This window comes from Dasypus novemcinctus, chromosome 9 (assembly GCF_030445035.2).
Source record: "Dasypus novemcinctus isolate mDasNov1 chromosome 9, mDasNov1.1.hap2, whole genome shotgun sequence".
NCBI lineage: Eukaryota > Metazoa > Chordata > Mammalia > Cingulata > Dasypodidae > Dasypus > Dasypus novemcinctus.
Genome location: NC_080681.1, coordinates 20010925 through 20025018, shown reverse-complemented (window position 1 = coordinate 20025018; position 14094 = coordinate 20010925).

The window sequence follows — 14094 nt, the reverse complement described above, 5'->3', positions numbered from 1 at the left end:
AAATTGCCTGTTCAAAGAAATTTATGATTTTATTATAGCTACATATTGACTATTTCTCTAGTAACCTGCAGGCAAAGAGTAACAGTTTATTTATTCAAATTGAAAATGAAGTTGTGCAAGAAAAGTAATTAGCAAGCAGGAAAAATAATGGAAAAGCACCATAAAAGCAGTTCAGGATTTATGTGGGTTGTCAGATCATTAGAAAAGTAACACTTTATTTTTTAAGTTAAATTCACATATATATATATATGTGTGTATATATATATATTCACCCCAACTAAACCTAAATATACATTTTTCTAACCAAGACAATACTGAGAAGGCAGTACTGAGAAACATCAATATGTTTTCTTAACTTTTCAAATGATTCTACATTCTTCTAAATATAATTTTAAGTATTCTGTTCAAAAGAAAAATTTATAGTGAATGAAGTAGTTTGGTTTTGTTTTCAATTAAAGATACAAGCAATGTTTTATTATCATGTTTTTTTCAACTGACAGTGATGAATTTTTTATAACTGATAGATATCAGTAACAGAATAAACCACCAAGGCAATACATGTGTTTAGGCTAAGAAACAATAATGATTACATCCATATTAGTACCAGTAAGAAAATAACAATGGCACCATTTTCTGGGCTTCAGTTATTTTCTAATATGAAGAAACTTTACTGATTCTGCCAAACAAAAACCATATATTGGGAAGCGGACTTGGCCCAGTTTTTTAGGGCGTCCGTCTACCACATGGGAGGTCTGCGGTTAAAACCCCGGGCCTCCTTGACCCGTGTGCAGCTGGCCCATGCGCAGTGCTGATGCGAGCAAGGAGTGCTGTGCCACGCAGGGGTGTTCCCCATGTAGGGAGCCCCACGTGCAAGGAGTGCGCCCCGTAAGGAGAGCCGCCCAGTGCCAAAGAATGTGGAGCCTGCCCAGGAATGGCGCAACACACGGGGAGCTGACACAACAAGATGATGCAACAAAAAGAAACACAGATTCCTGTGCCACTGACAACAACAAAAGTGGACAAAGAAGACGACGCAGCAAATAGACACAGAGAACAGACAACTAGGGTGGGGGGCAGGGGAGGAGGGGAGAGAAATAAATAAATCTTAAAAAAAACCAAGAAACATATTATGGAACAGATAATCTCTAAAAAATAATGCATATATAAGCCATTTATTTATCAAAACACTCATGAAACAAAAGGGGGAGGGAGAGGGGAGAGAGAGGGGGAGGGGGAAGGGGAGAAAATAAAACTGAAGGAAGTAATGACTTGTTGGCTGAAGTAAATAAGACATGATGTAACCTAGGAAACAGAACAAGTAAACAATGCTCTTTGTTGAGACTCCCCTGGTCCACAGTCCAGTTTAGTAGAAAGAAAAAAGTTACTTGGAATAGTTAAAAGATAAACAGCCTATCTCTGTTTCTAAAGATAAGATAACAACAGTAAATCTGTATGGGCTTTTAGCATAAAGACTTGCTCTATAAATAGGTAGCTGAATAGAAATAAAGTTGTCTGTAGGCACTGACTTGCAGATCCCCTGATTCCTTCTCTCTTGTCCTTCATTCCCCATACCCTTCCAGCTGGTTGCAACATAAAACAAAAAAACCTTAATTCTTAATACACTATTTACTAAGGAAATTATATATTAGAGTTAAAGAAACATAAATATCCTATGATTCTCTAGATTATAGGCAAGATCATTACAGCATAGCTAGATCCATGTATTAAATGTCATTTTATCCTATTTCTGTTTTCCTTGATATCTTTAATGACAATAAATATTCAAAAGAAAGATTAATGAAAATAATGTCAAAACTACTTGGTCTGATAGTCAAGTAACTTCACAATCTCCCTACCTATTTTTCTCTAAATATGCTTTATTTCATTAGTATTGGAAGTATAAGCTTAGCTCAAATTAGTGTGTGAATTTTCTCTAAGATTTACCGTATGCCTCCCACCAGAGGCATCTTTGCTCCTGATATTTTCTGTCTTTCGATGTTTCACCACACTTTACCTTCTCCCAGAACATCATATGGGAAATGGTCTAGATTCCATACATTTGTGAATCTATTGACTATTCTGGGACTCAGAAATATCTCCTTCATTCATTTGAAACATATATTATTTATGAATGTTCTTTCGTGTCAGTGAAATAAAATGAATAAAATAGATCTTTACTTTTACATCAACACAGACTAGTAGAATTTTTTGGGAATGGAGATATAGGCATGTAAAACAAAATGAGAGGAGGACATTGCCTCTGATGTGGCAGAAATAAAAAGGATTATAAGAGAATACGATGAACAATTGTATGCCAGCAAACTAGATAATCTAGAGGAAATAGGCAAATTCCTTGATGCACACAACCTACATAAACTGACTCAAGTGGAAGTAGATCTCATCACACCTATAACTAATAAAGAGATTGAATAAATATTCAAAAACTTCCTGAGAAAGTAAAATATAGGATAAGATGGCTTCACTTGTGAATTATACCAAACATTCAAAGAAGAATTTACACCAATCTTTCTAAAGAAAATTGAAGAGGAATGAACTCTTCCTAACTCATTTTATGAAGTCCAAATTACCCTAATACCAAAGCCAGATAAAGACATCATAAGAAAATAAAATTGCCCACCAATTTCCCTTATAGACATATATGTAAAAATCCTTAACACACTAACAAATCAAATCCAACAGCATATTAAGGAATTAAATGCCATGACCAAGTGGGATTTATCCCAGGAATACAATAGTATTTAACAAGAAGGTAATTGATCAATGGGACACACCCCGTTAACAGAATGAAGGGGAACAAACCACATGATCACCTCATTTGATAGGGAAAAAAGCTTTTTAATAAAATCCAACATCCTTTCATAATAAAACAGTTTTAAAAATAGGAATAGAAGTAACTTCCTCGATGTGGTAAAGGGCATACATGAACAACACATAGCTACCATTATTCTCAATCACAAAAGCCTTCACCCTGAGAACAAGAATAAGACAGAAACATCTACTTTCACCACTGCAATTCAACATTGTCCGGGAAGTCTTTGCCAGAGAAATTAAGAAAGAAAAAAAGACATTAAAGTCATCCAAAGCAAAAAGGAGGAAATAGAACTGTCTCTATTCGGAGACGACATGATCCTATATATAGAAGATTCCAAAGAATCCACAAGAATATGACTTGAATGGATACACAAATTCAGGAAATTGTAGGCTACAAGATTAACTTGCAAAAATAGGTTGTGCATCTATACACCTCTAAAGAATATTTTGAAATGGAATTTTTTAAAAAAAATCCCATTTCCAATAATTTATAAATGAATGAATTACCTAGGAATAAATTTAACAAGGATATGAAGAACCTGTAAGCTAAAAGCTATAAAACATTGCAGAAAGAAATAAAAGAAGACCTAAAAAAGTGTCAAGGCATCCTTTGTACACAGATATGAAGACAATATTATTAGATGTCGATATTACCTGAAGCTATCCAAAGATTCAACTCAATATCCATCAAAATGCCAGCAGTCTGTTTAACATGATAATGTCACCACTTTATGGTACATGCAAACACTGATACATATTTGAGTAGAATACAAATAAAAAGGACATTTGTTTTTACTGTCCTTTAAACTTGGATAGAAATGAAACATATTTCTGAATCATTTCTATCTAGAACAAAAGTTATAAATTTTGAACACACAGCAAATAGACACAGAGAACAGAAACTGGGGTGGGGGGGAGGGAAAGACATAAAATAAATAAATAAATCTTAAAAAAAAAGTTATAAATTTTGTTAGGCATTCTTGCCGAATGCTGATGAAGGAAATGTAGTAGTTTAAATAATTATGGAATGAGAAAATTACCTAGAGAAAATAATTAATTTGTTGTGCATTTAATGATTTCACTAAGTACATAATGGCATTAAAAAGACTAATAGTCATTGTAATATTTTTTCATAGAAATCAGACTTAAAACAAAAATTTTTATGGGATACATAAAATATTAAATGATAATCACATTTTCGTATTATAACTTTGATGAGACAACTATGAAAATGGTTTGGTTTTCATTTAAATTTTTTCTTTGGTGTGTAAAAAACATGGGAGCATAGGATTTATGATTTAAAATACTTTATAATTTAATTAATTTGAATAGAAAATGATTACTTTTCTATGTTAAAAATCTAGATGTGTATTAATGTACCTTTACGTACCTTATGTATTTCAAACAATTTCATTTTATTTTATTTGACTACCCTTCATATAGTTTATTGACACATATATAATAGACACAGTTAAAAATCTATCCAGAAAGTGAAGTAGAGGCCATTCTATACCATCATATTTTCTCTGTTTTCAAATGTGAATCATTTCTACTTTGTCATGTCCTTTCTGCCACAGTCATTTCCAAATACGATTATGGAATAATGACATTGATTTTACAGCTTCCACTTTCAAAGACATTTCCCTTTTGAAACTGGTCCTTACTGTTTAGAAAAGTTTACTCATTATTTTAAGTTAAACATACAAATATATACATTATATATATATATATATATATATTAAAAGATCAATCAAGTCACATGGATGCAGTTTTGAGCAACTTCTGAACCACTCACAATCTCATTCTCACTGATCACTTTACTTGTACTGGTTCTCTTTTATCACACATTCATATATACATACATACATATATATATTATATATATAGACATACATACATATAAACTATATATATAGACATACGTATAATATATATATTACCATTTTGGAGAAACAACTTGTGGGAATTTTCCATTCTCTAATATGACACAAATTATAGGAACAACTAATGCTTTTTATGAGATCCTATTTGTGGACCATTCTCACCTGTTTCAAGAAATGAATTGAGAAAATCTTAAATTTTCTCTCTCATTTTTTAAAGGAATTTTATTGAGATATATTTACATACCATACCTTCTATCCAAAGTATACTAAAACAATCAATCAGTTTTAGTATACTCGCAATGTTGTACATTCATCGCCACAAAAAATTTTAGAACAATTTCATTACTACAGAAAGAAAAGTTCCACCTCTTTACCCCCAACTGAATTTTTTAACAAGTCAATTTTACTGACGCATATTAATAAAGCATAAATCCATTCAAAATGTTCAATCAATGATGTTCAGTATAATCAGATAGTTGTACATACATCACTTCAATCATTTTTAGAACATTTTCACTATTCCAGGAATAATAATACTAAAAAACAAAAAAACAAAACTCATCACCTCTCAATCTCTCTATGCTTCCTCTGCCATAAATAGCTGCTCTTCTGTTTCATTCTGTCTATTTTGTATCCTTTGTATGATGAATCAAGTTCTAATTATATTTTATGTTCCAGGCCAATCTACAGCTTAAGTTGATTCATGCATTTTTCCTCAGACTTGTGAGTGCTATACTTCAAATGGCATTGAGTTTTTTAGTGTCTGACAGAAACGTCTCTCAAAATTACATTTGACTTTTAATTGCAAAGCTAATCAATAGTGGTCCTCTAGTTCTAGTTGTTCATGATCCCAAATGTGATCAACATTCCAGAAGTACAGTAATGCTTTCTGGGAAGTTTCTTGCTAATATTCTTCATACACCCTGCCTTGGTGTTGGCAGGGGTTCACACACTTGACTGGGTTGTGATGAATAGATTAAAAACTCTCAGAATTTATATTACCCAAAAGATATTTCTTGCCATCACTTCCCCCATTTCCTTACCTGCACTGAGTAATGGTGCGGTCCTATTTAAATCAACTTTTATGTTGTGAATATAAACTCTGCAATGGCAGGATATTTGTTTTACTCACTGCAGCAACTCCAGGACCTGGTTAGTGCCTGATTTATAGTAGAAACTTATGAAGTAGCTGCTGCATAAATCAGTAAAAGAAGGAATAAATGTTCCCTTTGTACACTGAAAATGAATTCCATGTGACAAACCTTCAAATGATATTCTTAGGACAAGAGGATTTTGTCTAACAATTCTTCTTTTGTTCACTGATATTTCACTTCTCCATAGCCGAAATATCAGTGAACAAAGGAGGAACTGCAATAGCCAAAAGCAATCTCAACAAACGCAATTCTTGGCTTATGTATGTTTAGTTTTAGAAAACCAGTGGGAATTTCTGGTATTGAACTCTACTCACTTTGATCATTGTAATTGCTCGTTTAGTTTGGTTCATTACACAGGAATTTGAGCCTGTGGAGTTTTCACTTAGCTAAAGTTTCCATCAGTAATGTGTTGGTCTGAAAACATATCGAGCAACATCAGCTAGAAAGTTTTCTCCAAATCATTTTAGTCTTCTTTAGAATTCCAAGGTCACTGATTTGAACAGGACTAGATAAGCAAGTGGGAAACACACAAAGGAAGGAGATTTCAGCGTTTCTTTTGATTTTTGCAGTTCTGAGAGAGAAAAGGGAATGGGTCAATGGAAAGAAGAAATGTCATCTTGAGGTTACTCTGGTTTTTAAAATGAGATAAAACTAGCCATTCCCCGAGTGACATGATCTCTTTGCACTAAAATATAATTCAAGTAGTTGAGGTCAGAGTAGATTTTAAAATGATGATAGACAATTTTTTTTCTGTTGTTCAAAATACTACTAGTCTAGGTGAGGTCATAGCAGCTAGGTTTTCAGTGGTAATTTTTAACTAATTTTTTAAAACATGATTATTTGTACATGCATGTTTAATATCTTTTGTACAATATTCCAGTCTATGCCATTCTACTGAGGAAAGCCCTTGCTCATAAAAAAGCTCACTCTATTGCTCATACTGATACAGTTTTCTAAACCACATAAAAATAACCTTTGCCCCTTTAGGCAGAATAAATATCCACTTAACTAAATTTGTAACCATATTTTCAAAGAAACAGACTTCCTCACTCTCTTTTATATTTATCTAGCCTATATTAGTTATTTTTTATCCTCTTCTTTTATATTTTACAATTTTCTTTCTTACCCATGCACCCACCACATATTTGCCTTTTCCTCTTCTTCACATTTTTCCTGTAATCAAGTCCCCTTTTCTCCTTTTTCAACCTGTTCAATTATTTCTCAGGATTTCTCATATTCATATTTTAAATTTCTATTTTGTTATTTGGTCTCTCACTCTGCAAAGACTTTTAGAATTCTCAGTTAAACAGACGCTAAAGAAATTTTGTACACCGTCTAGCAGACAAGCAAACCGTGGAATAAGGAATTGCTAAAACTCAGCAGTGAACCTAGGAGGGATGAAATAACTGCACCCTCTTCCTTTCCTAAACAGCCTTGCATCCCTGTCCTTCAAGCCCAGAGAGATCTTGCATACTTTCAGCTGGCCAAATGCTATGCACCAATTGATTACTAATTTGATATTTTATATGTGTTACATATGTCTTTCCTCCCAACCATATAGTTGCCTGTATGTTTGACATACAGGCAAGTTTTGTACTTCAGATAATTACAAGAGGACTTGAACTGGATGGATATCACCTATTCAAATGCTCTATTTTAAAATTATCTGTTTTATTTTATTTATTTATTTCTATCTCTCATTGTTTGCACTCACTGTCTGCTGTCTGTGTATGTTCATTGTGTGCTCATCTTCTTTTTAGGGGGCACTGAGAAATGAATCCCGGACCTCCCATGTGGGAGGGAGATGCCCAACGACTTGAGTCATCTCTGCTCCCACCTGTTGCATGTTTCATTGTGTTTTCTTGTTGTGTCTTTTCTGTTGCATCATATCGTTGAGTCATCTTGCTGCATCAGCTTGCCAGCCAGCCCTGTATATCAGTTCCCTGTCTTGCTTGTCTTCTTTTGGAGGTACCAGGAATGGAATCTGGGATCTCCCATGTGGTAGGCAGATGCCCAACTGCTTGAGCCACATCTGCTTCCCTTTCAAATGCTCTTTTAAATCAACTTTTTGAATTCAAGAAAACTGCATAGCCTTTTCTTCCTCATAATCCCAGATTAATGTGTCATGATCATTACTTTGCAAACACTCAAATTTATTTTCCCTACTTTATATTCACCTATGCAAGGAAACATAACTACAAAATCATGGTTAAACCAACATACCTGCAACAAAGGGACTAAATTTACATGGACAAAACTTATAACTCTTCTGATAGGATACACTTTAATTTTATGATAATGACTTCAAAAATAAACTTAGCACTGATCTGAAATCATTTTATACTTTCTGAGTGGCTCTCCCACTTACGAAAATAGCTTAACTCTTTCTTTTTTTCTGAAATATCCAGTAACTCTCTATATACCCCTACTCCTCAGCAAAAATGGCTCATCCCTTTCTCTTCTACCAATTAATGTAGTCTCCTCACAACCACCTGACGTTCAATCAGCCACAATCATTTCATATTTTTAAAAAGAAATTATTTTATTTATTGATTTCCTAAATTTTAATTTCCTGTCTTCTTGTTATCTTTTTTGTACTGTGTTTTGCTATGCTGTGTGGATATGTGTGTGTTTTTGTGCATATGATCTATTTCAACCATCAGAACATGCATATAATCTTAGACTTATGTTCTCCATTTTTCCAGATGAAAAAAGGGAAATAGAATGTAAGATCAGAGAAAGGCTTTAAAACCAGCACTGTCTTTTTAATATTTATATATATTGCAGTAATTATGCCTTGATAGTATATCTAACAAAATTAGGTACCCTAAATTTCTATATTCAGTAATAATAAAATATACAATATATTCTATTAAAAGATTTTATTATCAAGTGAAATTATTGAAAGACAGTTGTTACACTAGGAAGACATGGTTTCTATTAAAGATTTAAAAATAAGCTAACAATACAATGTTTGAAAAGCTCTGACTTTCCCACAAAGCACATTCAAAATTTCAAAGGCACATGAAGAAAACTGGCAAAAATGAGAAATATGTTTATTCTACATCTTTATGAAGCAAACAAAGCAGATTGATCCAGATCGTTGTAAAGAAATGGAATACTTTTTAGATATTGTGATGGTTTGAAATTGGATATACCTCCCAGAAAATTATGTTCTTAAGATTGGTCCGTTCCTGTGTGTGTGAACCTATTATGGGTGGGACCTTTTGAATGACTTATTTTAGTTAAGGGCCTTTTGATTAGGTTACTTCAAGTTGGTGTGATCAAGGGTGGGTCTTAATCCTCTTACTGGAGAGGTTTATAAGAGAATGAAATTCAGAGCACAGAGTGAAAGCAACAGGAGCTGAAAGAGAAAGCCAGGAAAGTAGGAACCTGAAAGCAATGAGACCAGAAAGATGCTCCCACATGTTTTGCATATGACAGAAGAGTTCAGGATTGCTGGCAGCTGGTCTTCAGGGACAAAGCATCACCTGGTGATGCGTTGATTTAGATATTTTCATAGCATCAGAATTGTAAGCTTGCAAAAGCCAGTCCTTTTCTAGTATGTTGCGTTCTGGCAGCCTATCAGACTGAAACAGATATTTTCCTATTCTTAGTATAAAATCTGTAGATATAATAGTTAGAATATTTAAATGACACAATAACAATTTAGCAATAGAAATGTCTGTTCATTTACAAAATAAACTTTTTAGAAAAGATCATTATCCTTAGATGTTGACTTGAGGAGAAATTCATTACCAAGTGTTACCTGCATACAGAAGACACAATAAAAAAAATGTCATAAACAATATGAATAGGACCCTTTTATCCTTCTAGATTGTTTTTCAGTTTTCTTAAATCATTTGCTATAAAATGTTTTCAACCTTAGAATCCTTAAAATGTAAGATATTTGTACAAATTATCATTTAAACTTTTATCATATACTAGAATATGGTATTGGTCAGTAGTAAGGACTTTAGAGTAAGGCAATACAAAGTAGGGTTTGAATTTCAGATGTACCATTTACTCTGTTACAAGCAATCTTAACTCTGGTCTGTAAAACAGAGACAACTTTATATGATTAACAGTTTATTAGAATGATTAAATGAAATGAATTTGTAGGGCACATAGTTTGGTATAGTTAATTGTTGCTAAAATGAAATAATTTATTCATCATTTTTACTTGATTCTCAGTGGAATGTAATAGGTGTGTGCGGCGGCTTGCTCAATCGGTGGCGGTGGGGTCTGGCTGCGGACGAGGGGTTGGTCCAGCTTTGGACGAGGGGTCGGTCCGGCTTGGGACGAGGGGTCGGTCCGGCAGCAGACGAGGGGTCGGTCCGGCAGCAGACAAGGGGTCGGTCTCACAGGGGTTGCGCGGTTCGCCTGACGGGGTCGCCCGGCGAAGCCGGCAACGAAGGGGTCGCCCGGAGAAGCAGGCGATGAACTGGGGACAAGGGAGGCCAGGCCCTTGTCGGGGGCTCTCAGGACTGGAGGGCGCACGGCAGAAGAACTACCACGGAGATGAGGTAAACACGCAGGTCCAACTTTATTGAGGAAGTGGCTACAGTTTTATAGGGGCTGGGGAAGGCTGATTGGTCGAAGTTATGCTGTGTTCTGATTGGCTGCCGCAAGCAGTTACTGGGGAGAAAGGTCAGTGGGAGGTACTGGAAGGGGGAGGGATGGTGGTTAGGGATTAGCTGTTGTTGTTGCTGGGGGAAGTGGCAGGGTTTAGTGATTGGTGGCTGCTGTTGCTGGGGTAGAGGGCAGACTTGAATTTCCCGCCTTGTGCCTGGCTGTTGCTGCTGGGGGGGGGGGGGAAAGGCAGACTGGAATTTTCCGCCCTGCGCCTGCGCAGGGAGAAAGAAGAAGAAGGGTGTTGCCTCATAAGGCATCGTGTGGCACTATCCGGGAGGAGGGGCAGCCGCGGAAGCATGGCTGCCGAGAAGGGGAGACCCGAGGGCACTCTGCGCCCATGCCGAGCTCCCTTCAGGGGTGGCGGTGAGTCCGACCAGCCACCCTATTATGGGGGCAGCGGCTTGGAATTAGGCCTACCGCGGCCGCTCCCCCGCCAGGCCAGCAAACCACACTTCAGCCCGAGGGGTGACCGCAGGTGTGAAAATCCCTCTTCTCTTGGTTTCCATGGCATGATGCTATGGTGGTATTTCTCCTGTTTCCAGCTTTTCCATTTTAGTTTGCTTTTCCAGCTACTCCTCCTCCTCTTGTTTGTTAAATGTTAGACCTACTCAAAGTTAAATTCTAGACCCCCTTGTTATTAGTCTTTCCTTTCTAGAGAGCAGTTAATCACATTTTTCATGGAATTAAAACCATCTTAAAATGTAATCTGAATGTAAATCTCTAGCTTGTTATTCTTCTGAGTTTTACCTGTATATTTAAATACATGCATATTTACTTTCACATTTTAAAGGTATCTTAAACATAACATATGAAGAATTGGGTGCTTATAATGTCCTCCACGCTCTTTTTCTGCCTATGTTACCAATATCAGCAAAGGACACCCTCATCCATCCTGTAGATTATGCTATAGGCTATAGACCTGGGTGTTAGCTTTGACAACTTCATATTTCCTCCTACACATACACAATATGTCTCAATTGATTTTGCCTGTAAACATACTTAAATTCTTTCACCAACTTACCATGCTACAGTCCCTACTTTGCACTACTTGTATTTCTTCCCACCTGGATTTTCAGGTCCCTCTGCCCACATACACTCTCCAAATCATTTTCCATATGAAAGCCAGAATAATCTGTTTAATGGAAGAATCCCAGGATTCAGGTTTTCTACACAAGCCCTACACAGTCTTCCCAATGGACTTAGAGTAAAATATAAAATATTTACCACACCTATGGAACTCTACACCATCTGGAATGAAAGCCTCAAATAATACTTTCCTTCACCCCATTTAATTTTCTTCCCCACAGGTCTTTATATTTTGCAATTTTCCAGATATTTTTTCTTTTTTTCATGTAAAAATTATTGAGGTATATCATCCGTACATGAACATACATAAACAATAAGTGTATAGTTAATGTGGTGAACTTACAAAACAAACATGCATAAATCATACAGGACTCCCATACATCACCCCACACCAAAATCTTGAATTGTTGTGAAATATTAGTACCAAATTATGAAAGAAACTGTCAAAGTATTGCTACTAACTATAGTTCATATCTTACATTTGGTGTATTTCCCCCCCAATTATTCCCCCTACCTTATTTTTTTTGTTCATAAACCACTCAATTTATCAAAGTATACAATCGGTGGCATTTTGTATAATCAGAGTTGTGTATTCATCACTACAATCATTATTACAGAATTTTCATTACAAAAAAAGAGAAACAACAAAAAACCCACTATTATACCCATATGTTAGCACTACTAATTACAAATCCTATGATGTGCTTTCAATATTTCTATTCATTTCTAAAGATTTATGGACAGCTTTCTGCCAATTCTACACAGATTAAACCTCAGCTTTCCATTCTCTAATCACTTTCTATTGTCTGGTGACTTATGTTCTGCTATTAACTCCATTAGTTTGTTCATTATATTTACTTCATAATAGCACAATAATACAATATTTGTCCTTTTGTGCCTGACTTCCTTCACTCAACATATTTTCCAGGTACATCCATGTTGTCATATGTTTCAATTTCATTTCTTCTTACAGCGAAAAATAATATTCAATCATGTATATATATCACAGTTTGCTTATCCATTAATTGGCTGATGGACACCTGGGTTGTTTTCATCTTTTGGCAACTATGAATTTGCCACTATGAACATTGGTGTGTGGAAGCCTCTTTATGGCATCGCTCTCAGTTCTTCTGGGTATTTACTTTGTAATAGTAATGTCAGATCACATGGCAGATCAATGTCTAACTTCCTTAGGAACCACCAAACAGACTTCCACAGTGGCTGTAACATTCTAGATTCCTGCCAACAGTAAATAATGCATTCCTATCTCTCCACATCCTTTCAAACACTTGCAGACTTTTTTTTATAATAGCGACCATCCTAGTAGGTGTGAAATGATATCTCATTGTAGCCTTAAATTGCATTTTCCTAATAGCCAGTGATGTTGAACAATTTTTCATGTGTTTTTTCACCATTTGTATTTCTTCTTTAGAAAAATGTCTATTCAGGTCTTTTGCTCAGTTTTTAAATTGGGCCTTTTGTCTTTTTATTGCTGAGTTGTAGGATTTCTGTATGTTTCATAGACATTAGACCATTGCCGGATGTGTAATTTCCAAATATTGTCTCCCATTGAGAAAGATGACTTTTTTTTTCTTTATTTTTTAAATATTACATTAAAAAATATGAGGTCCCCATATACCCCCCACCCCTCTCACCACACTCCTCCCCCTATAGAAAGTTGCCTTTTTACCCTCTTCACAAAGTCCTTTGAGGTGCAGAAGTTTTTAATTTTGCAGAGGTCCCATTTATTTATTTTTTCATTTATTGTTTCGTGCATTGTGTATAAGGTTTATGAGACTCCCACTTACTACAAAGTCTTGTAGATGTTTCCTTATGTTATATTCTAGGACTTTTATGGTCGGTTTTTAGGTCTAGTCTTTGATCCATTTTGAGTTAATTCTTGTATAGGGAGTGAGATAGCAGTTCTCTTTCATTTTTCGGTTATGGATAGCCGGTTCTCCCAGCACCATTTTTTAAAGAGAGTATTCTGTCCCAGAAAAATAGACTTGGTAGGCTTATCAAAATTCAGTTGACAAAGACGTAAGAGTCTATTTCTGAGCTCTCAATTTGATTCCATTGATCAATGTGTCTATCTTTATGTGAATATCATGTTGTTTTGACCACTATAGTTTTATAATATACTTCAAGTTCAGGAATCCTGAGTTCTCTGACTCCACTCTTCTTTTTTAGGATGTTTGTGGCTGTTTTGGACCCCTTTCTCTTCCAAATAAATTTGGTAATTGACTTTTCTATTTCTGTAAAATAGGCTGTTGTAATTTTGATTGGTATTGTATTGACTCTATACAAGAGTTTGGGTAGAATGGACATCTTCACAATGTTTAATTATCCAATCCATGAACACAGATTGTCCCTCCATTTGTTTTGATTTTCTTTGATTTCTTTTAGCAGTGTTTTGTATGTTTTCTGAATGCAGATCCCTTACATTTCTGGATAGATTAATTCCTAAATATTTCCCCCCTCTGTTGATATTGTAAATGGATTTT